Source organism: Lutjanus erythropterus, chromosome 16 (assembly GCF_056507025.1).
Source record: "Lutjanus erythropterus isolate fLutEry1 chromosome 16, fLutEry1.hap2, whole genome shotgun sequence".
NCBI lineage: Eukaryota > Metazoa > Chordata > Actinopteri > Lutjaniformes > Lutjanidae > Lutjanus > Lutjanus erythropterus.
In genome coordinates, this window is record NC_139332.1 from 29,127,007 (window position 1) to 29,154,401 (window position 27,395).

General features: G+C 40.0%; 1 long non-coding RNA gene across 2 annotated transcripts; it reads left to right on the forward strand.

Moving 5' to 3' along the window:
• On the forward strand, window positions 1–27,070 carry LOC146313311 (uncharacterized). 2 transcript variants are annotated; one of them, XR_014772066.1, is made up of 4 exons: window positions 1–1,177; window positions 4,283–4,331; window positions 15,511–15,590; window positions 26,933–27,070. It is a non-coding gene; the product is annotated as an uncharacterized LOC146313311 (long non-coding RNA). The 2 variants fall into 2 exon arrangements; XR_014772067.1 differs by lacking the exon at window positions 26,933–27,070 and adding an exon at window positions 16,845–17,250.
• The last annotated feature ends 325 nt before the right edge of the window (window positions 27,071–27,395 follow it).

The following is a 27,395-nucleotide window of genomic DNA, read 5'->3' on the forward strand; positions in this document are numbered from 1 at the left end:
AGGGGAAAGCAGACAGGATTTAGAGTTCAAGTGCACGTGCAGAAAATAGGCTGAATAGAGGAGAGTCAGAGCAGAAAGGAAACCAGGAAAAGGAACGGCAGGGGCGAGAGACAAAGCGCACAGTAGCTCTTTCTCTTCTTCTTTCTTCCTCTCTGTTTTCTCCTCACAGAAAGAGAAGGTATTAGCCTTGGAACAGAGGGGTGAAAAAAAAAGAAAAGAACAAAATTCAAATACCATGAGTGTAAAAAAGAAAAAAAATGTATTCCTATTCCTGCCCCCTCCTCTTTCCTCTCCCCACCGACACACTCCTCCTCTATCCCTCCCTCTTGGATATTTCTCCATGAACCCCCAGTCTTTCGCTCTCTCTCTCTTCTCGCTCTCTCGGCTCTCCTTTTTCTCCCCTCCCACCTCTTCACACACACACATACACACACACATGCACACACCCCGGAGTCCTTCCCACTCCTTCCTCTCACGCGCGCTTACTATCCACTTTCTCTGGAGACCGACCGCAACCAGCTCGTTTTTTTTTACCTTCTTTTTCTTTTGCTTGCCAGTCTTTGCTTTTGGTTATGCCCTCATGTACGGAGGCACCATCACGCAGACGCTTCACCCCTACTATGCGTGGCGCCCCTGAAAAATGCAGGCCGTGGATTGTCCCTGCATTAGACTGAATGCCACACACCGCTTGTCCTTTCCTGAACAGTTTTTTTTATTCTTCTGCAGTATTTTTTTCAAGTCAGAACTCGACTTCTGTTTAGAAACATTTTTTAGAATCATATCCGTATTCTGAAGCGGGAGCGTAGGCTTGAAGAAAAGGAAAAGAGTGTCCGATGAATGGACACATGAAGGGGACAGAGGCAAAGAATGAGGGGAAAATGGAGAGCATGGTCTACGGTAGAAAGCGAGAAAGAGAGGTAGGAGAAAGAGTACCGGTACTGGCAAGAAAAACAGGAGGGGGAAGAGAAGAGAAGGAGGACCAGGAGGGGATAGACTTAGAAGGAGGGATGGCTGGATAGAAATTGGCAAAATCGCGGGAAAAAGGAGAAAAAACAAAACTCGAGAATGAGAAGAAACTGGACTTCGCTCCAAACTCAGACTCACTCTCTGGTTTCCATTGAATTTTGCTTTTTGACATGATTTTTCATCACTTCTCCGGTCACCCTCTCATTCATCTGTGAGTATACTGTATGTACCTTTTCCTCTCTCGTACATGCATCCTCTCTGCCTTTCCTTTTTTCTTTAAAGCAGTCTTCTCTCCCCCGCCTGTGCCTTCACTTCATTTTTCAACTCTCCTCTTTTTCTCTCTTGTTTGAAAAATGTGTTCCCTAGGTTGCTAATCCCCCCATCCTGTTCGTCTATCCCATCTCGCGCTCCACCTCTCTCCCTCTTTCACTGTCTTTCTCTCTTTCCTCCTTCAGCTCCTCTTTATCGTGGGTTATCGCTGCTCTCTTCGCCTCTCCTTGAAGGATTACCTCTGCTCACATTTAGATGAGGGCTTTGGAAAAGGATCACTGAGTGCACCCAGTTGTAGGGGGGCCCATGCATGGGAGGCTAGCACATGAAGGAGGCAGGGTGTGTGAATTTGTGTGTGTATCTATCTGTATTAGTCATGTGTATCTATGTGTCTATGTGCATGTGTGTGTGCTCGTATGTTGGGGTGTGATTAAGAGTTAACAGAGCCGGCAGTGGCGAATGGTCACTCCTGCTTACGCATGCGTGGATTTGCACGCATCACGTTTCATGTTTCATATTCATGAAATGATTGTGCGATGTTGTTAGTTATAAAACGGACAGAAATGAAGGATGAGGAGTTAGATTAGGGCGAAACGGAGAGGTGAAAATACTGTAAGTACTGCAGGATTTCTTCTTCGTTTCTCACCGCATATTTCACTCCTCCCATGCTTCTCCCCCTTTTTCTATCCCATCTTCCATCCGTTCATCCGGGTATCCCCAATCTATCTGTTGGTCCGCCCGTAAAGACAAAAACCCACGGTCCAAGATGTGGTTCGGTATCAACAAAAGATAGGGGTGGATTTACTCCAGGGCGTAAGCTAAGTAACAAACTGGAGTCAGTTTGAACAAGTTTTATCATTGTTGTAACCTGCGTATTTTGGCGAGATTACTTTTGTTTGATGTGGTTAAGTTACAGGTAAAGATGGGGGCTAAATTACTTCATGTCTGCGATGTAAAGATGTCGACAGTAGTGGATAACATGAATGCATTATTGTACTGTAAGTACAGTGGGCCTAACGCTGGGCAGAGGTGTACGATGCATAACACAAGTCGGATATCGTCCATTTGCAGTCCATCCGCTGTAATCTCCGTCGAGTATACCTTTTTCTCCCGCAGTATCAGCCTCAGATATCTCCTGGCATCTATGTCCTTTCCCTTTTCTCCTCTCCTGTGTTACATATGTGCCTGCTCTGTTTTTTATTTACATAGCCTCCTCTTATCACTGCCCACATTTACTCTATCACTTGCTACAGTTGTTATCTATATCCAAGATTGTCCAGTGGTATCTCTTCCAACACATGTGTGTGTATCTGTGTTGGACAATGGTTTTTATTGGTGTGTTTTTTGTGTGTTTTGATTGTTTGTGCTAGTTTCTGGTTTTTTTTGTTTATAATCAGTTTGTGAATCAAGTAAATGGAAGGACATAGTCGTCAAAAACATTTTTATTAAAAACACAAGAGACATTTTTAAAAATACATACTGTAGATATGAATGATTAAAAAAGCAAATTGTATTGCAGAGGGTGTTAGATAACAGTTACTGGCCAGGTTCTCTAATAATGTTTCGTGTCTGAACGTGTGCAAAATGAATTCATATGCAAGGATTTGATTAAAAAACAATGGTATGACATTTTCGGGCAGACAGCATCACTGCATTCTGTGATAAGCCAATGTTGGAGGACGCTTTTGTTTAGTAGCGTCCCAGGCTCAACCTTTCCATGACTTCCGCTGTAGCTCTCAAGAAAATGAAGGGGAAAGTCTTTGATGTCAAAATGCTTGTCTGCTTAAGACACAAGAAGGTTAGAAGAGAAAAATCCCTCTCTCCCAGAGCCCCCAACTTGTTCTTATTTGTTTTAAAATTTGACTTTTACATTACCAAACCTACCTAGCACCTTTGATTCCACTCCTGGGGGGATTTGGTGGTAATGCCAGTGTAGTGGGACCCCCAGGTTATGAAATATTACTCAGACAGACCTGGTGTTATGTAATCTTACATAACTGAGGCGGCAGCTCAGCAGGGTCGTGATCAGGGGCTCTGGAGGAGAAGCTATATGGGTCTGCTTATGGTATGAACTCACTGGCAGGGTCAACACACTCTGGGCCTTAAAGGGGAAGAGGCCCCGGCTACATAAAGATACTGCAGTATCCACACATATGGGCTTAAGTGCCTGACGCCTAAAGGCTGAGGAAATAGAATAACCTCACCTATTGTAGGAGCAGTTTGCTGCAAGCTATCTGCCTTATTTACTAATTTCATGTACATGTCTGTGTAATTTGGCAAAGCTCATTTCATCCTATCCTAAAGACTAACTCCTGTGTCCTTAATCAACTTTAAATCATTCACCTCTGATTGAATTCAGCCTCAAATCTTATAATTGGTTTATTTCTTTAAAACGTCGCCTGCCCAAAACTAGCACACATCTGACTGCATAATATTAGTAACATCACACACTAAGTTGCACGTATTCAAAGTACTACAGTCCTGTGCCACAACCCATGATTCTCTACCAGCTCTCTGTGAATCTCATGTGTTCCTCATTCATAATTGATGACATTCAACCGCAGCATACATTAATGGATCGAACAGACCTCAGGAATTCCCATGCAAGCTGCCATTGTGTGTAGCCGGTTTGAATTTGTGCTGCTGAATTTGTGTTTTCCCAGCTGGAAACTGACAAACTGACTAGTGCCAGTACAACATCCTAACAGGCCTGGTGTGAAATACAAATAGTACATTGAAATGAATGCAAGAATAGAGTGCTGTATTGAATGGAGGATTAAAAAGATCTTGAAATAATTGATGTCGGCTAAACACAATTATAATTCTATCTGATATTCTTTTAATTCAAGTAATCATATGGTTAAATACACACCATTGTTAACTAAATTAAAGAGGACAAGGGGCTGGAATCAAGCGAGCTCAAGAGACAAAAGACAAACAATACAGAAGTTCATAAATCATATTAAATAAATTATGTTTTACAGAATGCTTACAATTCTCAAGGTAATTATAATGCAAATAATGTTAATATCTGTCTGTTTTTCAGATGGAGCCTCTTTGACAACCTGAACTATTTCACTGAAGATTTTTATCAGGTAAGGAAATATTTCCTGTACATTTATTTCATTCAGAAAGTATCCTGTGATTTATGTTTAGCTCCAAAAAGTGAGTCTATGTATAGCTTTGTTTAAAACCAAGTGCTTTACTGACTAGACTTTTGCTTAATGGCACTCAGCAGTCAGGAACACTTGGTCAGCCATTTTAGTCTGTGGCCCGATCGAAACGTCGATGCACCATCAGAATAATTGAATTACTCTTCCCTGAGTCATTCTGTCGTGATTAACCTCACAGATATGTGCTAACTGTGGGCCTGTGTGAGAGCAGCGAGCAGACAATCTTTCATTTTGCTGGCACGCCTGTTTGAGTCAGTTTGGTGTAACATTGCTGGCTGTGACTTATCTGAGTAAGCAACAAGTGGAAGGGTCATCTGTTGGTCACGTCCCGATTATCAGATGCTGCTGAAAAGTGAGAGAGTTGGGGCATAAAGAGCGGCCTGTGGTCGAGCCTTGAAGCTAGCTTTGGAGATGCCTCACATTACATTTTTGTCTTTGTGCTGATGTCACCCCCATGCCCCCGGTCCAGCAGCAGGAGAATAAGAGCTACATTCTGCCTCTGCGACACAATAGAGCCCTTCTTGCCCTGATATTTTCACAATGTGTTTTTGCAGGGCCCTGCGCACACATACGCACACACATTCTCTGCAGGCAGCTCAGGCCGTTGATTCAGAGCAAGTCGAGCTGTGCACTTTACCTGATATTTCCATTCTTGTTGAAGGTGTTTGCTCAGAGATTTGAAGCAGTTTGCTTCCACACCGTCAGAAAGCACTTTGTAAATACGCTGCAGGTCATTTGTGAGATTTCCAGATATATTCGCAGCACCCACTCAAAAACGGGAAATGTTAATGCTGCTTTATAAAGTGCGTAGTGTCAGTAGCATACATGTGTTTGAGATTGTTAATATAAGTGACATTTTTCTTGGATCAGTGACAGAGAAGCCATGCAAGCCACTGCAGTACAGTGTGGTGGTGTGGCATGGGTTAACGTCTGAGGACCGGAGGAATGTGTTGGGGTCGACAGGGAGAATTCCTCAGTCCTGTGCGACTAGGTCACTGCACTGACAAGAGTCTGCCACCTTTTTTAGCATGCACACTGCTGCCCTGCGCCTCTGTCTCATTGCCCTCCTCTATCTTTTTCTAATTCTGCTTGCCTGTCTTTCTCTCACTCCTCATCTTCCTCTGTCTGGCTCCAAGTCTGTCCTTCTTCCTCCCCTTCCCTCCCCTCTACATCATTGCATCTTTTGTTCTTCCTGCTCGCTCTTTGTCTGTCTCTATCTCCCTCTTGTGTCTCTTTTAGTTAATATATATATAAATATATATATATTGCTGTCCTACTTTGCCTCATGTTTTTCCCACTCTTCACTCTGTCTTTTATTTGTCCCCATGCACTTTTTACTTGTGCTTTTTCGTCTTCAAATATTCATGCCTTTAGGTATTTATACTCCAAAGTCATTATTCCGTCATTGTCGTCTGGTTTATCCATTCTCCAACCCTTCACCCTCCTATCTTTTTTTGTATCAAGTCTGTCTCTCCCTGTCTGTCTTTTTCTCTGGCACATTGAGTTCACTGCTGCAGGTGCTTTTTAAGAGGACATGGCAGGAGTGCAGGGGAGTGAGACAAAAAAGATGCAGACATATACATTCTCTGTGTGCTTGTGAATATGACACTGGCATGCTTGTTATTAATGCAGTGCTGTAGCATGCATATGGTGCCTGGTGGTGCTGGTCATGTATGATTTATACGGTGCGTTCCCACACACAGGCCGGGGGCTTTCATACCAGCTATCTGTATTCCTGAGTGAAGGAGTTTGCAGAGTCTCACCTCCTCATTGGCTGACAGCAGAGGTGACAGACAGACCCCCAGGTACAGGAGTGTTTCTGCCGATGGCAGATGTGGCGATTTGACACAGTCTGAAACTCGCACACATGCTCACTGAATGGAAGCATGTTTCTCTCTTTCTACACAAGCTGTGCACAGTCTTATACCTCATGCAAAGGGATGTTGGCAGCCACATCTGGAGATTCTCTTGTTCTTCTGTAAACTACATCCATATACTTGTGAATTGCTTGTTGAATAGCTGGCTCAAATTTTTCATGATTTATTCTTTCACTTTACTTGGGCGACAGATGTTCGTGGGTTGCCACATTAGGATATTATAACAGCAGTGAGAAATTTAAAAAACAGAATTAAATTATTTTAGCACACTTTTCTGTGATTGACAGCATACCTAACTACATTTTTTTTTAACATTTCACACATTGACACCTGCTGTAACAGGGTTATTGCTTATATCACAGCTAGGGCTGAAATGATTTGTCAATTAATTGATTCTTTGCTTAACAGAAAATTAATCTGCAGCAATTCTGATTGTTTATTGATCAGTTAAGTAAATGATTGAACAAAAATACCAAATGTTATTATACATTACTATATATTGTATTATTTTAAATTAAATATCTTTGGGTTTTATACTGTGAGTTGTACAAAACAAGACATTTGAAAATGTCACCTCAGGCTTTGAAAAGTTGGGATAGGCTTTTCAGGCATTTTATGGACATAAACATATAATCAACCAACTGACATGGATAATAGCTTAATCATCAATGGAAAATCATTAGTTGTAGCTCTAATACATATATATAAAATTTCAAAAAGTATAGTTTTCTGTGATCGACAGTGAACCACATCATCTGAGCTACTCTGATGTGTTAAATTATTGACTGTACTGTCATGCCCATCTTGTAGTAAAACTAGCCAACTGAATTATTAAGTGAAGCATTTTAATTCCATAAAAAATGTATTCAGTGTTTCAGAAACTGAAACCCACTATAACAAAATGATAGCTTTTATTAAAGCACATATTAAGAACTGAAACAAATACTTAATTAATCATTTACTCGATTGAGAGAAACTTTAACCGCAAGCAATGATTTATCATTTGCAAAAAATGCAAGAACTTCTCTGGTTCCATCTTTTTGGATATGAATGTTTGCTGGTTTTCTCTTGCAATCTAAAGATGTCAACTTGCAGTTTGTGAAAATGAGATTGGCATTTTTCACTGTTTCCAATCATTTTATTGGCTAGCTGATTAATTAAAAAAATAATTGATTAATAATGGACTATAATAACTATTCTGTCTTGTAAATTATAAACTGTACTTTCATGCCTATCTTGTAGTCTATTAAGGTTAACACAAACCGTCTGTATCATTATGTGAAGAGTTAAATTCCATAAAAATATATTCAACATTTTAGATATATATTTAGAGCTGAAAAGATTACAAATAGTCAATTAATCCGATACTTGATTGACAGAAAAATAATCTGCAACTGTGTTTGATCATTCATTAATCGTCTTTTAAATAAAAGTGCAAGAAATGCCCTGGTTCCAGCTTTTAAAGGTGATTATTTGCTTGTTTTCCTAGTCTTGGTTTGGGTTTTTGGAAAATATGATGGACATTTTATACTATTTACAAACTTTTTTTTTTTTGCTAAATCATAAATTGATGAATTGCAAAAATTATCAATAAACTAATCAATAATAATCACTTAAGTGTGATTGACAGCAGACCACAGTAACTATTCTGTAGTCTTAAATTATTAACTGCTGTGTCATGCCCAGTAGTGCATTTAGGTTCAAACTAGCCACCCGAATTGTTAAGTGAAGAGTTTAATTCCTTAAAAGATATTAAAGATTTCGACACCCACTATGACAAAGTGATTACTTGTAACATTTGTGCATACACAACTTTGTGTGAGCCTGAACTATTTTAGGTAACAAAAATCTCCAAATTGGATTTGCAGAATTTTGGGTTTAAGCTCTCCAAATACCATTTTATTTAGCGCTAACAACATGTGTGCAAATCTGCGTATGTGTTTGTGTGTGTTTGCCCGGCCCGCCACCAAACACCTAAAGCTCTGGCAGTTTCAGACAGTGAGGGGAGGTGAGACGTGAGTAATAGCAGTCACTGATGATGTCACAGACAGCATCGCGCCGCTTCAGCTGCCCCCATGACCCGGCTTTAGGATGGCGGCAGCAGCGCGCAAGCACCCGTGGGTAACACACGCCAAAGCACATTAGAGGCAGGGAGATGGAGAGAGGCGGGGATGGAACACACAGAACACAGCTCAGGGGGACAGAGAGAGAGACAGAGAGACAAAGAGAGACAGAGAGAAAGAGAGGGGGGAGGCTGTCAGATTAAAGAGGAGACAGAGGAAGAAAAGCTGAGAGACGTGGCGATGTTTGCCTCTCCATGCAGACTGTCTGGTTGGAGTTGATGTTCTACATCAGTGCCTCAGGTATCTCTCACTGTCTCCCTCTGTCTGTTTGCCTGTCTGTTTGTCTGTCTGTCGCTCTCTGTTGGTTTTGCTTCCTCTATTACTTAAGTTAAAATACAAAATGAGTCTGTGCATGAAAAGAAAAAAACTAAAGTCAGAATACTATTAGACAACAATTTTAATAATTTGATCAATATTAAGTCATTTAACAAGGCAGAAGGCCGAACATTTGCTAGTTCCAGCTTTTCAAACACGAAGAATTTCAGTTTTTCTGCTTTTGGTATCATTGCCAATGGAATCTCTTTAGATTTACACAAAACACACTATTTGAAGATGTCATCTTGAGCTTGTGATGGATATTTTTCAATTATTTTCTGATACTTTATAGACAAAATGATTAAGAGAATTATAAAAACTAATCAAAACATCAGAAGCAGTTCTACATATGATGTCTCTATTTCTTCTCCCCTCTAATCTCCCTTTTTTCAGATAACAAGCGCACACATTTCACATTTTATCTGCAGCGTTTATCTCTCTTTCTCTCCCTCTTTATCTCTTTTGTATCCATGGTCACTGTCTCTCAACTTTACTCACCGTGCGAAATTGCCAAAGGTGAAAATGGCAGTGTGAGTTCAACAAGGGTGAAATGAGTGACAGTGATGTAGTTGAAGGACTGCTGAGCTCACTGCTTCAGACATTATTTCTCCATGCAAGTCTGATAGATTGACTCAGAAGGCAGCTGTCGCCGGCTGCAACTCCTCTTATCCTTTGCTCCGCTGGGTCCATCGGGTGCTACAAAATATGCAATTTATGATGATTCATATGATGCGATAGTAGCATTTATGTAGCACGGAGAAACATATTGAAAGACAATATGATGTATGATCTGCAACCTAGGTGATAAAGGAATTGTTGCTTTGATGCATAAATGAAGTGAGAGAAAATTCACACCGTAACACTCGAGGGTACAGCCCGTGTGCAGATTATATGGCAGTAGAAGGTGCTATGCTAACATTCAATATAGAGCAACAACTAGTTGATCAACAGCAGCATTGATAATTGATTTTCTTAGCCTTCTTTTGGTGATGGATTGATTAATTGCCCTGTGCTTACAAGGCCAATTAATCATAAATAAAAAAATAGCCTTGTCGGTGTGGCTGCTCCAATACAATGTACGCACACTTCCCGTTGTGAGTTTTGGGAAGGTGCTGCAAAAGTTTATTTTGAGCCCTGTATGACTCTCATGCACTTATATAAGTTTGCCTAAATTTCCACAGTCACCGTAGTCTTTTCTGAATGTTAACACTTTTGTCCCACCCTAAATGACAGCAATTCTAATGTTAAATGGTAAATGGCTTTATATAATATTATGATCTACAATAATACAGTTGAATGACGTTGTTTCTAACATACTGTAACCTGCTCTCCCTTAAATACCAGTCCCATTCTAATATCTACAGCAGTATAACCCATTGTATTTTTCTGTCTCATTAATTCATTAAAATTGAAAAAAGTGTTACTGGAGATAATATAACCACATATATATGTACATTAGATTGTGATGCATAAAATAGTGGAATTGTAGATGACTTTTGATTTAATATTGGCATCATATATTGTCAGTCAGCCACTATCTTCTACAACAGTGAATCGAATAACTTTGGATTTGGACTCATTATCTTATCCATACTCTGGGAAAATGGATCAGAATTTTTCCCTAATTTCTGGCATTTTCAAGAACAAATGATTAATTGATAATGAAAGTAATTGTTACTGCTCTAGTTTAATAAATCACAGATAAAGCCCTGATGATTATAATGATGACAATTGCATCATATATTAACGTTCATCCATTTTTAATGACAGGAAAGCTTTTATTCACTATGTGAATTAAGTGAAATGTTTTCAGTGTTACAGCACCAGTATTTTAGGGTTTCACCTGCCAGAAGAGTGAAACTAAAATCTTCTACGTTCTGGGCACACTGGGCTTAATCATGCTGCAAATGATGAAATTAAAACTAATCAGATCATAGTTTACAAGCTGAAATGAAAGTGAATATATAAAATGTGCAAATTATATTAAAAAAATGGCATTTAAAATTGTGTTCAGTGTTTTTTTCAGGGTCAGATATTGAATTCAGGGGGATCTATTGCTGTGGGTTCACACTTCAATTAAACAATATCGCTTACAGCATATAGTATTTTCTCTAAGGCACCAGGGATACTGCACTCAAAGCTAACTGAGGCATTTATCATTGAAAGCTGAGGAACCTTGAGCTGGAAGTGGAGAGTGCCCGTTCACAAGCACTCAGCACCCATGTGTTTGTTTTCGCCACTATCACTTCAAAGTCTCATTCAATTCCGACTCCCAAATGGCTCTCGGTTCTTTGATCTCACTGCCGTGAGATGAGCAGATACTCAAAGCCGAGCAATCCTGTTTGCAATTTCAAGGCGATACTCCGAAGCAAAAGAATCTCAAATATTTTTTCAGCATAGGTGGAAATTGCTGCTCTGGTATGATATATCTCACCAATAAACAGGCACTGGTAAATAAAACTGAGATACTGAATGATGAAATATACAGTAAGTGTAGCAAAAATTATAAACCCATGTAACTGGTATAAATACCACAAATACCTAAGATTGCAAATACAAGTACAACTCCAAGAGGATGACATTAATACTGCTGCAATCCATCACGTATGTATTGCTCAGCTCAAAATAATAATCTCAACCATAGAAATATGATGCTTGATCAAGTCCCTGGCGATTTCTCCATCACAGTCTAGACGAATATAGTCGACCACTGTATCATATTTCAGCAGAGGACCTTACATGTGGTGTTAGACAGGAATACAGCTTCAGTCTGGCCTTTTAGACCAGAAATCTTTGTTGGAATTTCTCAAAAGATATTTAAAGCGGAAACTTAAAGTTGATTAATTAGTTTTTTTAATAGATTCTACACTTTTGGATGGACAAAAAACTATTTTGAACACATCAGTTTATTTTTGTAGGGATTTTATTTGCTATATTCTGGCATATTATAGACAAAACTAAATTGATGGAGGCAGGAAATAATCAACAGATTATCTGTCAATGAAAATTACTATTAATTGTAGCTCTAACAACGTTTAAACTGAAATGTTAAATAATAGTACCTTGCTGTAAAACAATGGAAATTGGACTCTAGCCCACTCCCCGTCAGAACATGTTAGGTCCTCGAAGGTCTGGCTGTAAATGTCAAGCTCCATCTGGGAGTTTAAGTTGAAAGGTCAGAATTAAATCCTCACTGGCCTGAGATTTTTAATCTTATCATGCTTTTTGAGAAGGAAATGTTTTGTTTAGGCATTAAATAGAAGTACAATGGTTAAAGTTCACTATCATTAGAGCTGCAATAGATTAGTCTGTAACAAAAATTTTAAAAAAGCAGTTTAAAAAAGTGTTCTACTAAAATGTTAGAAACATGTTAATGATGGTTGATTATTGTCAGCAATACGAGCATGAAAATTTTTTGAAAGACCAAATAGTAAAAAGGGAAAGACCAGATAAAATGTTATCATTCAGGCATCATTTTAGAGAATCTATTAAAGGACTTTCCATTTAAAAAAAAAATACAAGTAAAATAAAGAGAACAAACAGGCAGCTTTATTCAGTGAGATTAAAAACAGAGATATGAAGAAAAAGAAACACTGGCCAGTCATTTCACTACAACTGTCAAAACAAAACACCAACAGTGATGCAGGAATGGTGGGCTCATCTCTGTTTTCTCTCTACCTCACTTAACCATCCATTTTAACTGTCAATGACCTCAAAGCGCTGAGGTTTGGGCTGTAGAAATGAGTGGTCTTTCCCAAGTGTACAGTTAGTCGTCGTGCTGCTGGTAACACATCACCCCTCCAACCCACTGCTGCCACCCCTCCTCATCCTCCTCCTCCTCTGTGGTGCATCACCCCACTCACTCGCTTTCAGTCTCTCCTTCTCTCTCCTTCACTCCCTGGCTTAATATTGATCTGAATTCATTTGTTTCCTATTGATCTGCCACTCCACCCTCTGCCGCATTGAACAAACACAAGGACACACACCATGCGCACACACAAGCCTCACACACGCACCCGAACAGATGCAGCACATGCACGCCTCGTACCAGCCTCACACACACATACGCAAAGAAAAAAAAGGCTAAAAGCGCTCATTTCCAACCCTGTTATGCGTAAACTGATTTCAAGGTTAATATGCACACACACACGCACTACAGACAGACACACCTGCAATCACACACACACTCCTCGTCTGAGAGATTTCAGGGTCTGAAAACATGAAGGTTTTGGAGAGGTCTCAGCTCAAGCATCAGACAAGCTAATGACATACAAAGGAACCTGGATTCCATATTGATCCAACACCTCAGGAGTGAGATGAAAACACAAGCAGTCTAGGGCTGTCACTGGCAGGCGACACAATTACAGCTGCAGTTCATTTCTCAGGTTTGCTCAATTGTACTCAGAATCATTAGTATAGAAAATGAGAGGAACTGAGTTTGGTAGCAATTATTCAGAGACATATGTGAGCCACCGTGTCATTTATGGCAGTAATTGTGTATTTCTTGAAAACGCTTCATAATCTTCAGAGTAAAATTAGCAAATTATGTCAAACTAATTTAAGACTCACTACGTTCAATGCAGAGGTGGGAGTAAGTCACTCATGTGCGAGTCACAAGTAAGTCTCACGTCTTAACCCTCTTCTAAATGAATAACAATGCTGAGCAGGGCTCTGAAATTATAATATAGGTCAACTGCTCTAAAGGGCTCTGAATTGAAAGCAGTAGTATGGCAAAATATTTACAGTAATATTTAAATGCAGTAGTATTCCTCCTCCGCCATAACCACAAAATATACTGTCAAAAATAAAGTTATCTATATTAAAATCTCCTCCTGCTTCTTTTTAACTGGCTAATGTACTACTCACTGTAAGTTTGCCTAGGAAAATGTACACACAGGCTCCTTTTATATGTTTTCAAGGAGAATCTGACTCAGTGGCAGGCATATATACATATAACTATGTAGAAATACTCCAACTTCTCGCAGATAACCAGCTAAAAACTCCTTTTTGTAGCTTTGATAAAATAAAAAAATGTCCCTTTGAGTCATCTGTCTCAAGTCTTTTTTTGCTGTTAGCCAAGCAAATTTCAAGTCCTCATATTTGTTTCTTAAGTTTGACTTTAGTCAAGTCATGTGACTCAAGTCCCACACCTTTGAGGTCTGGTTTTTGTTTCATTCTGGGCTACTGTAGAAACATGGAGGTGTAACACGGTGGACCTGGGCCCTCTGGAGATACAAATGGCTCATTCTAAAGTTACGAAAACAACGATTCTTTTTTAAAGGTGATCATGAACTAATGAGCCTTTAGCTACAATCGAGGAAGTCCAGTTTGCGCTACTGATCGGTGACTTTGAAGGGTTATCAAACACCACAATACTGCACACCGGTTTATAATAGTATTGCATCCATGTGATTGGCCACTGCAGCATTTTTCGTTATGACATCACATTGTGGTTCGTCAGAAGTTTGGTCAAGTTAAACTTTATTTTGCATTTTCAGTCTGAATGCGGCCTTATTCTCTCTCTTACGCACTGGCTCCTTCTAAATACATTGGTCTTTAAAAATGAATTACAAACAAACAATTAAAAAAAAAACAAAAAAAAAGCTAAATAATTTTCCTTAAAACAGTGGTTTTTAGCAATTGACTCAAAAAAGTAGCAAAAGTAGTGAGTTTATTGGAGACTCTTTTCAGCTGAAGAATGTGCTAGTGAGTATTTATGCCACCACGGCGATGTATGTGTGGCTCATTGATATGTATTTAGTAGTATTTGAACAACAAAACACATCAGGCTTTAGCTACGTGCTTAAACTTTTTCAGGATCACTGTTTAATTCAGTTATCCGAGTCCTCAGTAAGCTGTGACAGGTTGACCAACCTTTTTCTGTGGCCCCACCAGCCACTCCAAATTTTTGGTTGGTGGCATCAAGTTGCCATGACACCAGACTGTTTTTCCTGCCCTCTGACCTCGTTTCAGGACATGCTGTGCTCAGTCAGACTGCATCTCCAGCAGCGGCTTGAGTTCAAAGGGCCGGGGGGAAAGGAGGCAAGGGGGGAGAGGCTGTGTTTCCTCTCAGTAATATTAGATAAGATGCACCGCAGGCAATACTCGCTCTCCCGAAGTGCATGCAGATTGGAACACGCAGGCCCATATATATACACGTACACATGTGGGAATTAATGAGCGCACACCAACACAAAAGCCGCACATCTCCGTCTCTGTTGTCTTTCATTGTGTTGCAGTGTCATAATTATTGCATTTGTTTGGCTCACTGCTGTTTAATTTATGATGTCGGATTGTATTTTCCAGTATTATTAATGTATTATTCATCACCATTGACTTTAACTGTCTCCGCTGTACATGTATTTTTGTACCACTCTCTCATTCATGCTTTGTTGACGGCACAGTATTCATTCTCACCATTATCTTCCACTTTGTTAATCCATTTCATACTCCGCACACCATGTTTGATGCTTCCTCCGTCTTAAATGCTTGCGTTTCTATTCAGTTCTTTGTGCTGCCAAGTGCTTCATCTCTAATCAGGGATTGGTCTATTATGATTTAATTATCTCATAGTATTCTTTCATGATTGAGTCCTGGATGGTTTTTGCTGAAAATGGCACTGCTACTAGAATATGTGGCCTGGATAAAAGCCCAGATAAGGTTTTGTCTGGGTGGCTGACTTTATTTATTTACTTATCCCAACTTCATGGCTCAATGTGTTTATTGATGTTCCCCTTCCTATCCTGTGGTATGCTAATAATCTGCATGATGCTCTGCTGATTTCAGGAATGCCGTGGTCAACCATGGAAGCACCCCAGTGAGAAGAGAGCCATGGGAAAAACCTCAAGCTACATCCTGGTTGTGAGGTAAATGCTTTGGCAACATCTGTTTCTTCCCATTTATACCAACAAAGACTCTTTGAATCTGACTGAAATGAAAGAGAGAGCAAACAGCTTGGGAGATCAGAGTTGGTGATGGAGAACGTCAGCTCCAAGTGTACAGAGAGACACTAACATTTCCTTGTCTCTCAGCTTTCTTCTACAACAGCCTCTTATCACAAAATACATGTCAGTTTTTCAAAGTTCGTATATATTTTTGCCACCATAAGCAGACTATTTCCCAACTCTTAGCCTTTACACAATGAAACCTGTTACAGGAAGACTAAATAATGTATGTTATTCAAGGTAATTGCAAATGGGACCTCACATAACTGCTCTCATGATTATGCTCTCTCTTTTTTTCTTTCTCTTCGACAAACGCACACTCTACCAAGAAAAATATTAGAGTATATTAGCCATCAAAAGCCTCCTCCCGTCATTTGTCACCCACAGAGTCAAACCAGCAAAAAGAAAACCAATTTAGAATGGTACATATCATTAAAAATAATTACATATTGTATGCATATAAAAGCCCTCATTATGGAATAAGAACATTAAATTGTTAGTGTACAGTTTTAAAACATAGACGTGCTGTGTGCATTGTGCACATTTATGAACAGGCACACACTCAATTATACACACACCTTCTCCTCTCCTGCTCATAGACACATATGTAAAGGACATGCTGTCACGTACACACACATACTGGCCGACACTACCCAATAGCCATTGACAACAGTGCCCTAGCAACCATTGGGCATCATGCCAAGCCACTGAGGTTGCCTGGTAGTGTGTTCCCATGGTAACGTTTTCTGCCTTTGTAAATAAGGTACGAGGAGAGCGAAAAAGGGGGGTTTGGGAGAAATTGCACTACAGAATCTCATTTTATCTTGAGAGAGCTAATAATTTATGGTTTGTGAGTAGAAGATACTTATCCTGGCCCTGCACCAAGCTGCCATCAGATTCAAGAGGTGCATTAGCATCGATGGGGATCTCGGGTTTGAGTCCTCGCCACACAGGGTCAGATGCGGTTTTGAGGGGGACGAGCGAGAAGCGTGTAATCTTAGGCTTCTTCGTCAGTCTCTAAATGACTTCTTTGTTATAAAATAGAACCGGAAAATGATGATCACACTCTGCTTTAGGCTCTGGTGAAGTTAAATTTGAATTTTTGTCTGCGTTTTTTAATTTATCTGCTTATTTATCTATTTATTTGTCTATCCATTTTTTTTTCTCATGGCATAGTAACTCACCCTTGGCCCTGAGTTTGAGAACCGCTGTCTGAGGCCTGCATTCCTGTTGAGCTGGCACTTGTCTAACGATTCATAGCTGCGGGTAACAGTTTATTTGCTGTCACTGGGCAGATTTCGCTCCTCCATGCCCTTACATTGTTTGGGTGGTGCCATAGCCTCTGTGCGTCACTTCTCAAAGACGATGAGTGGTAGAGAGCCACCTAAAATCTTTGTTTTATCTTTGACAGGAGAGTCTAAATGTTTTTGTGTATTTTATTGGAAAGAAAATGTTTTTGTTTAATTGGTAGAAATGTCTTGTTGTGAGGCAGATGTGTGCTTGATTTCCTCTCTCATTAATTTTCTCTCCAATTAGTCAAAATGGCTTTTTGTTCTCATTTTTCTCCTACCAATACCTTTACGTTTCTGCCATTTGATGTCTTTCCTCTCTGACTGTTCACTGTTGTCAAATATAATATATTTAATAATAATGTTTTTTGTAATACATTTTTATTGAGATTTTGTAATAGTTACAGGGCATTACAAACAACATTTCCACCTAATCCCTTCCCATAAACTGTAACAACTGGACAGAAAATTGAGAAAATAATAACAAAAAGGAAAATAAAAAAAATAACATTTATACATTTATAATACTAAATAAATCATAAAAGTCAACATGTGTTAGAAGCACCATGTGTTGGTAGAGGATTTAGCAAAGTGTGCCCTGATTATAGCCATAAGCACAAAGTTAAACATATTACAAAACTGTCAATCATGTAATAATACACAGATGCACAGCTGATTATGAGGGTGACATAACATATAAGTCATATAATCAGACTAAATGAGATAGTACCAGATAGACATATGAAACAGAGAAATAAAATAAAATTAAGTGATTATAAGAAAGAATAAATAAAATAAAGTGTGCAAATTGCTTGGTTTGCATGTTGATAACATTGCCAAACAAGCACTAAAATTTCAGATTTCTAATTGTGCAACTAGTTAGTTTACAGGCTACTAATTTGTTGTATTTCTGTAGAATCACCCGTTTGTGAACAAACTTCTGTTCATTTTCAACAGACAAATCAACTATATTCTTTCTAGAATAGGTTAATAATAAATTATGTCCCTTAACTGCCTGTTCAATGAATGGATCAAAATCTGATGCCTTCTTATGAAAGAAGCAAAGAACCTGAACATTTGTAGAGATTTTGTGGTCTGGCTCGGCTGCCAGCTTCCACACAAAACCTAAAACTTGTGCAACTGATATTCCCTCAAAATAAGAGTTTAATTATGTTAGCAGAAATGACAAACAAGATGTTATCACTCCGTATTGTCTCAGCTGTTGTTAGGCAAGATTACCACATGATGATCGTGTGCGTGATAATCCATATACCCAGAGTCATTATTGGATGTGATAACAACAATTTAGATTGAATTAACAAACTGAATTACCTCCAGATTTAATTTGAGTGGTTTACATAAACACTGTTGCAAGCATGATTTAAAAACTGGCTGTAATTAGCTTTTTTTGGCACATTAGCCACTTATAATTTACTGACAACAGGGCATTTTTGGCTCACTTTACAAAAATACATACAGCATATTTAGTTCTGCTTGGCATCAATATTTTTTTGTCATTATTCTATTGGAACATTAACCCCTCTTCTCATGGCCATATTTTGGTTTATGCCAGTTAGTTCAGCAGTTCAGGCATTATACTGTTGCTCTTGGGCCACATTTTTATATCATCAAAACCTTTGGACAGTGTAGTCATAACTGATTATATCGCTGCACAAATATCTTCGGGATTATTGTAATGCATTGGAAGCACAACCTGTTTCCGACTGTTTTTGGGTTCATTAATATTTCGTTGATTTGGTGATTTAAGCGTACCTAGTTATATACTTTTGGCTCAGCATGATTAATTTGTTTTCGCTCTCTCAAGAGGCTGGGCTGTAATCCCCACAAAGCTTCACCTGACCCGACACCAGCCGGGGTTCGGGCTTATACACCACTCTGGCCTCCGGTGCAGGGGCTTCCCACCAGACTCACATTGGCACACAAACACACCCAGGCAGATTGGCAAAGAGCTGGCATTGGCACAACCATGCCGCATTCATGCGTGATCCGACTGCGAATGAGACGGTGAGAGAGGTTTAAAAAGGGGAGGAGCAGAATCAAGGGGATCAAGGGGGGAGACTTAGTTGGTATGAACAGAGAGATTGTCTGAAAAAAAAAGTTGTAAAAGATTTTGAGGCCTGAAATGTTCGGTGATGAAGGACAAATAAGAGGCACGTAGAGAGAGGCGGGAGGACGGCCAAAGAAAGAAAATGAAGGGTAGGCGGAGGGTGGGCTTTTAGCATGGCAGAGGGCAGTGGAGAGAGGCGAGGTGAATGGGTTTGCATTTGGAAGCTGGCCAATAAAAAAAAAACTATCTATGTCTCTATTAAGCATATGGTGCTGCCGTACCTTTTGAAGTTAACACTTAGTTGGCTCATTTTTCATTTGATAATGGTTAAATGTTGAATCTTCAGCACAATTACAAGTTGAGAGTGATTACAAATGGCTTTTATCCTCCTAATGTAGTTAAACAAGATCCAACACAGCCATCCATCATCTTACACACATTTACCTGTGCGATGCAATGCATATTAATATGCAGTTATGGTCCTGGCAGGCAGCGGAGTGAGCTACCTTTTGAGGAGTCGAGGATATACCACTTTAGGTTTAAACCCAGCCTTGTCAGTGAGGCCCCAATTGTCCAAGACTCTAAGGTTGTATTTTTGGTGCATTGACCAAGCTGAATAGGAGGCCTAGCAACTCAGCTGCGCAGCGGCTATCAAGTAATCAATGAGTCCTTGAGGCACACAGGAGGAGTGTCAAAACACAGCCATTGACTGCTAACAACAGCCAATTTGCTGCTTTTGCAGGAGATCACCTCAGATAGATGTCGAATGTGTGGGTGTGCCCCATTATTTATGGAGTATGAGAGAGATTGACTGGATAGTGCTGTTACTCAAATTGTCATCCAATTACTCACCCATTAGATCCTATTTGTTACACTGAAAACTGCTCTACAATGCACCATTTACTGTATTACCTCGATTAAACAGTGAAAATCATCTTTTAATGTTTTATGTGTCAAGATGTCTGACACCATTCCTGAGATTCTGATGAAGGAAACAGTAAATAAACACACCAGAAAAAAACATTAACTGGACTCAATCCAGGTAAAATACTACATTTATCTGTATTTACAGTTAGAAAATGCAAAGTTTGACGTGCAGAAATGAAGTCAATCACATTCATTCGTTCCTTCATTCATTCATGCATTCACTCATATTTAAGTCTATGTATGGCTGAAAGAAGGAATGGTCATTTCTACAGGGAACCATCAGTATCATTAACAGGCCTCTCTGCAGCACTCCTGAACTCTGTAGGGTGCTTCACGTCTATGACACTGTTTGCCCTTGTTAATATTAAGGCCCAAGGGCAGTGACGTGTTGCTCACTACGGCCGTTATTCTGTTAGGTAACACTTGATGATAATCCACCCCCGGAAGGTCAGTTTCGCCTTTTTAAGTGCACATAGCTTTTTGAAGAATATTTTTACCTTTGTGTAGTAGTCACAGTGGAGAGAGATAAAGAGATAACATGTAAAAAAGGTTTTGGGTTAAGGTGTCAGAATGCTTCAAAAAAAACCTGGGGCCTGTTATACAAAAGCGATTTGCAAGCACACAAATCCCAAATAACAAGGCAATTCAAAGTGCTTTACATAAGAGACAAAAAAGGCACCAAGACAAGACATAAAAGAGACACACAGCTGTATAGATATATATGGAAATATAGTAGAACAGATAGAAAAAAAATAAGCAAAATTTGAATAAACACAAAATTATAGCATTAAAAATTACATTTCAGATAGAGTACACTGAGAGATTCAATAATGCAGTTAATGCAGGTTTGCATTGGCTCACATCTGACTCTGGCTCGCATTATGTGTTCGGATCTTAGGTAGGTGTAAACACAGTCCATACAACGTCCTGGCATCCGTACGAAACATGACATTGTTACAGATATTTGTTTTTAGCTAACATAAAATTTAGAGTGCAAGCAAGCGAGAAGGTTTAAAGAGACACGCCTTTAATAACTGATTATACGCTTATTCTGTGCCATGAAAGCTGCACAGGTGGGAAATGAATGATAAACGGTCGAAAATAACTGTGTGTGTGACAGGTGTGCTGTTAACAAGGCATAATTTATCTAATCACAGAGTAGCCCTACAAACCAGCACCGCAACACACTGGAACAAACAATATTTTTGATACAGCAACAAGAACATCTTGATGTATTACATTTGCCAAATTTACAAGAGGGGACAAATAATTAAGAATATGTCGTAGACTGTGTTTCACAAAGTTGATGAAGTTTCCTCTAACTCGACAACTCACAAAATTCTGTGATTTGTCAAGGGAGACAGGGGCTTATTTATTGCCCCCTCCTGTGCAGGTTTTGCTCTGGAGGACAGAGATCTGATCTCAGTGAGGATAACGAGAACACATAAAAAATACCAGGTGTAACACAAAGTCATTTATTATCTAGATAATGTGTCTGGATATAGATCACATGTGTAAATGAGGTTGGATGAGCTGTTAAGACACTTATAACTATAATTTTTGAAATGCGGAAACACCTTAAACCTGAACAAAAACTTATTAGGATTAGTGTTAATTTATTCAAACATCACCAGGATATTTTAATCAGATACTTTAGTGCCAATCATGTTTAAATTGGGTTGTAGCAAATTTAAACATATGATATTGCCAATAACAGAGCTGAAATCATTAGTGGATTCATGGATTTGTCCACTGCCAGAAAATTAATCAGCATCAATTTTGATAATCAAGCAAATGTTTCAAGCAAAAAAGCCAAACATTTGCTGTTCCAGCTCTCCAGTGTGATTGTTTGCCTCTTTTCTCTGTTTGATGATAGCAAACTAAATATCTTTGAGTTTTAGAGTGTTGGTCAGACAAAACAAGGTATTTATTGATAATGAGATTGATGAATCTTAAAAACATTTGTGGTCAAACGTCTCGAGTTAAGATACCACCATAGACAAGTAAAGAATCCACAAAGAGAAATGTTGTTCCTTCGACCAGGTAAAAATGTGATATCTAATATCAGCCTTCTCCAGACTCCATGACAGTACTGAAATCTTAAGTATCAGTTCAGTGAAATGAAAATAGAAGAGGAGTGTTCGACTTTAACCTCAGAATGACAATGAAATGTGCTCAGTAGTGCTGAATCGAGTCTTTGAGGATAAGGAAGATTCCACCAGCTCCACTTGCAGAAGTAGGTCAGGCAGACGCCTACAGTAAGCAACTGCAGGTTAAGTGCTTGTCTTTGTATTCAGAGACAGTGAATATCTGCCTTGGCCTCTGGTGGAGGGTGGAGGGGGGTGGTTTATATACTGCGTCTACCCACAAGAGGGAGACAAGTCCCCAAAAATGCATAGAGTGCAGTTAGTTAGCCAGTCTCAGCTATTATTCCCCTTCAATTATAATATAATAATATTAAACTTGTAGCCACGTACAAAGTTTTGCCTCTTATCTTTTTTGTTTGATTTGATTTCTTTTGGAACTAGACATATCACACTCTCTAATTCATGGATGCAGAGAAAATTATAAAAGTGCTCAGAAAATATACACAAAAACATTGTGGGTGTGTTCAACTGAAACCTAGCTTTATCATAAATATTTGACAGTATGAGACAGAAGGACAGAACAGATGACAGATACAGACAGACACAGGCAAGACTATCAGACAAAAAGACTGTGCATGGAAGAAGAAGAAGAAGAAGAAGAAGTAGAAGAAGAGACTCCAGCGCTGACCCTGCTCCAGTGCTCTGCAGTGTGAGGTAGTTGGTTGTATGGTTTCGCATAATAAACAGCCTGGAGATAACTGTACAACCTTCTAGCTTTCCCTGCGGTGTCACCCAGACTTCACATGAATCCCAGCACGCTTTGTGTCTCTTCATGTGGTGAGTATGAAGACTGACCTGAAAAAGGACTGAGAGACTTTTATTTTTTAACATATTCAGTATGACAAAGTAACAAAGGAAATGATGTCGAAGAGTTTTTGGGGCTGTAGTTAAATTATTCAAGTCAAGGGCTCTAATTTTATTTAAGTGTGATAGAGTATATTTTATTTATGATTTTTTCCCTTACTTTTTCAAAGTCTTTTTTACTAAAGGTCTGGGAAGAGATGCATTGACAGTAACCATAGAGATCACATCCATTATCAAATCTATAACAATGCAACATTAATTCTTCAACAAATTAGATTTCTAGTCCGTAATTAATTATAATGACATGAAAACCAAGCTACAAAACAGCTTCTGCACTGACTTTTAAATCTAATACATGTGAAATACTAATCAGGTTTTGTTGTCGAGGTCCAGCTAATCCAGACATCAATATACCCACCTTTCTCTGCAGTGCTCTTTGATTTGTTATTTGGTGCAGTCCAATGGGGTATAGAGCCAACTATCAATAGCTGTTTGTTTCGGTGCTTTCTTAGCATGCCGTGCACAAAAACACAGAACATCTCGTCAGGCGACGTTGCGCTGGAATGTAATCGGAAACGTTAAAGCTGGGAAAAACCTTGTAGAAAACATTTAAAATGCCATCATTGTGTTTCAGGGACATTTTTTGTTGATCTGTAGAGTAAGATATTTGTTCAAATTGTAGATCATGGTTTCAACAGTTTAAAAATATAAAATTTGTGTGTTTTTTATTATCACATAAATGTGACGCATTTTACAGCAAAACGATTTATTTTTTGTTTTAATTTTAAATAATTCAGTTGACATGAAAAGAAATCTCAGAAGTTAAGTATCTGTACACTCTCTTCTCCCTGTAGTCATGGTAGATAATGACAGTGTGCCCAGACGTTAGTGTCAGTGTGTCCTGAAGCACGGGGCTGGCTGTATGTGAACTTGCTTACCGCCTCCGCCTCCTCTTTTCCTCCTTCTCCTCCCCCCCTCCTCGTTCCCCACCACCCCCCTCTGTCCCCCAGTGTGTCTGGCTAGTGGCTCAGACACTCAGTATCCGCATTGCGTTGCAGTGCTCCAGCGAGGAGGGGAAAAAAGAGCATATATCAGCAATCTCTGCCGAGCACTGCTCTTTTCTGTACGCACACAAAGAAACGACTCCCCGGCATGTTCCAACTCAAGAGGAAATACAGCCGTCACAATAGAGGCGCCTGCCGCATGCTATTTTATAAAACGTGCCACTTCCTGCATTTGTTTTACGTTTAGTACTGGCATTTCATACGTAATGTTCTTTTTTTCCTATTAATAGTTCTATTTTCTCAATAATTCCCCTTTAAGTTTATTGTATTACATTCTGTTTTATCACTTTAATCACTTTCACACCTGCATTAAATTGAAAATTAATATTTTTTAAATTTGTCAAACAAACAACAAATTTTTAATTCCCACGCACAGTCAGTCTGATTTTGGGACTTTTTCTGTGAAGAGATGCAAAAGTTCGGTTATGTGATTTCACAATTTTTGATATCTTGCTTATCACTTGCCATATGACAGTGGATATTTGGGAGTGTGTGTGCAACAAAGGAGGATAGATTGCTAAGTGATGACTTGTGCAGATAGCAGACTGTTGTGTTAATGAAATATGGAAGACGAGCAGCAGTGTTGTGGTCAGAACGGCTGTGAGGTTAATCACCTTTGGGCTCACTGTGGCTTTGATCCTCATGCTGTGTAAAATCCACAGCCTCCGTCTGTGAGCCCCCTCCACCTCCTCTTCTCCCCCTGACGTTCCCTCCCTTCCTCACACACACACACACACACACACACACACACACACACACACACACACACACACACACACTCACACTCACACACAGATGCATGTGTGCACAGCGGTGCACAAGGACATGCACCCACCTCACACACACATGTGCCTCCCACCGAACACGTTGACTCTCTCTCCTCCAGATGCACGAATGTAGCAGCACAAGTTCAAACACACACACAAACACAGAGTAATAGACACCCATTTAGAGACACGGCATCGCGTGAACGTAGACTGCAAGATGGGCAAGACGGGACGTCACGCCTGGAAAAAATGTAAGGGGTTAGAGTGGGGGAGAGAGGGAGGGATGAAAATGAGGGGAAGGGCTGAGACAGAGCTGGGGGAGGCGGGGACAGACTGATAGAGAGAAGAAGGAAGAGCGATAGCTGGAGATACTGCATGCTTGCATAAGTGTCTGAATGTGCGTGTGTGTGTTTGTGTGTGATGTATGTAGGTGACACAGATTTATGAACGGAGAGGGTCATAGATGGAGGCGCTGTTGGTGGTTGTTGGGGGTTGGGGGAAGTGGGGGTCTTGGTACAGTACCAGATAATGGAATCAATGCAATCTGTGTGTGTTTCACTTTGTGTGTGTGTGTGTGTGTGTCTGTGTGTGTGTGTGTGTGTGTGTGTGTAGCGTACCTGCCTGATAGACACTGCCTGCTCGGACTCTAATCGCCTGGAGAATTAGTGATGTGACTTGGCAGAGGGAAACAGGCACAAAACAGAGCCAGGGACAGCAGCGCCTGAGAGAGGGATAGAAGAAGAGGAGAGACAAAAAGAGGAGAGCGAGGGATGGAGGGGTAGCGAGAGGGGAATAGCTTTTCTGTTTGCTGCCGCGTACAGCGCTCAGAGAAAAAGGAAGACTGTGAAGATGAGGCAGGATAGGTTTTATCAAGCGTTATTTTCGTTACCACTGGATTAATTGTTGCTGTTTTTTCTCTCTGAAGGGGAAAACGGATCAATAACCCATCGAAAGAGTGTGTGTGTGAGAGAATGTGTGTGTGCGTGTGCGTGTGTACCTGTTTTATGTATATGCACTTGTTGTATGCATGTGCACACGGACATGTGTACAAGTGTGTGCGTGTGTGCGTGTTCATGTAAGGAACACCAGGGAAAGGAGAATGGTGAGTTCAGACTGGCTAAAACGGGCCGGCTAACAAATCGAGACAGGCAATTCGACTGACCACGTCCGCCCGCCATCTTCCCTTCATTTGTGTCCACCTTCATGTTCATTCTTTTGACATGTAGGTAATTTTTTTTACACAAGAATGTTTCACTTCTTCCTCCCTCTCGCTTCTGGTTTTCATCCTCCGGTCTTTGTCTCTCGTGCTTTGGAGAGCAGCAGAGGAGCTCATAAAACTGGGACAGAGGGAAATATCTCAAAGCACAGAGACAAAGAGGAAACACAGAGAGGCAGTCTAATTTCTCACACTGGCAGCAAAACGCTTCATGTTCTTTGTGCGTTTGTAGAGTCGCATGTCTGTCTGCATGTGTGTGCACCTGGCCACAGACAGATTTCGTGAGTTAGGGACGTGTTCTGGATTGTTGGCAGACGATATGAAGCTGTAGTCTGCACAGACTTACGAGCTTTTCAGCTGTGTGTACCAGTTGTTTGGACCGTGGCTCATATTCTCTATGTGGCATCTGCAGTGTCAGGCTTGTATGACATTTATTTTGTCTGGGGAAGAGTAAATCAGGGTAACTCCCTCGAGGCTGAGCATCTTTGTCATGGGGGAGTGATTGCATAATCCTGTGAGATCACAAGGCCTGTAGGAAATATAAGACGACAGTGTTGTCTGCGGCTGCAGGCACAGCTGTCTGTGGATGTTTCATGCATGTGCACAAGCAAAGAGTCGAGTGTCTATGTCTATATGAACTGTATGACCGCTCTGTTGGAGCTTAACGCTCATACAGGCCGGCCGGACAGCCGTATGGTCATCACAAATGCAAATCCCGATTCATATATTAAATGCGAGGATTTTCCTCTGCGTATGCGCGTCTGTCTTCAAATGCTTTGTCTGTCTGTCTGTCTGCCAGCAGGGGGCATTTTGTTTGAACGTCTTACTGCACAGACCTGCACTGGCAAACAGGCGCTGGCTATGTCAGGAGAAAGGACAGTAAAAGAGCCGTGAAAACAAAATGAATGGATAAATACCGCGATGAGAATTGATGTTTATATACTGAACAATGTACTGTAACTTAATCTTTCTCTTTCTACAGGATGGGATCCAGTCGATGTTATGCAGACGTGTCAAGACGAAACATTTTATGTCGGACTGCATCGATAAAGAAACGGTAACCATTCAACGTGTCGTATAAACTGTCTCTTATTTTAGAGCCTGTTTTTGTTATAAGATGCTACGTATCCATTATAACAAAATATTTAATAATAGACAGATGACACATACGTATTGGCATACTCACTTAAATAACTTACATACTTAACATACATCACAGTTTTTTTTTCATCACAACATTGCTTTTTGATTTTACCTGCGGATGAGGTTGATTGATCAGCATTGTCTGTTGGCGTGCTTCATTGTCCCTGAGACCCTTAACCTGTGATGATATGAAAGGTCACAGGTGAGGTCCTTGGGAACAAAGTCGCATGCAGCTGCATCTGGAGGCCACATTTCCTGTCCTTATACTGAGAGAAAACGTATTGTAATGCCAGACAACAAGT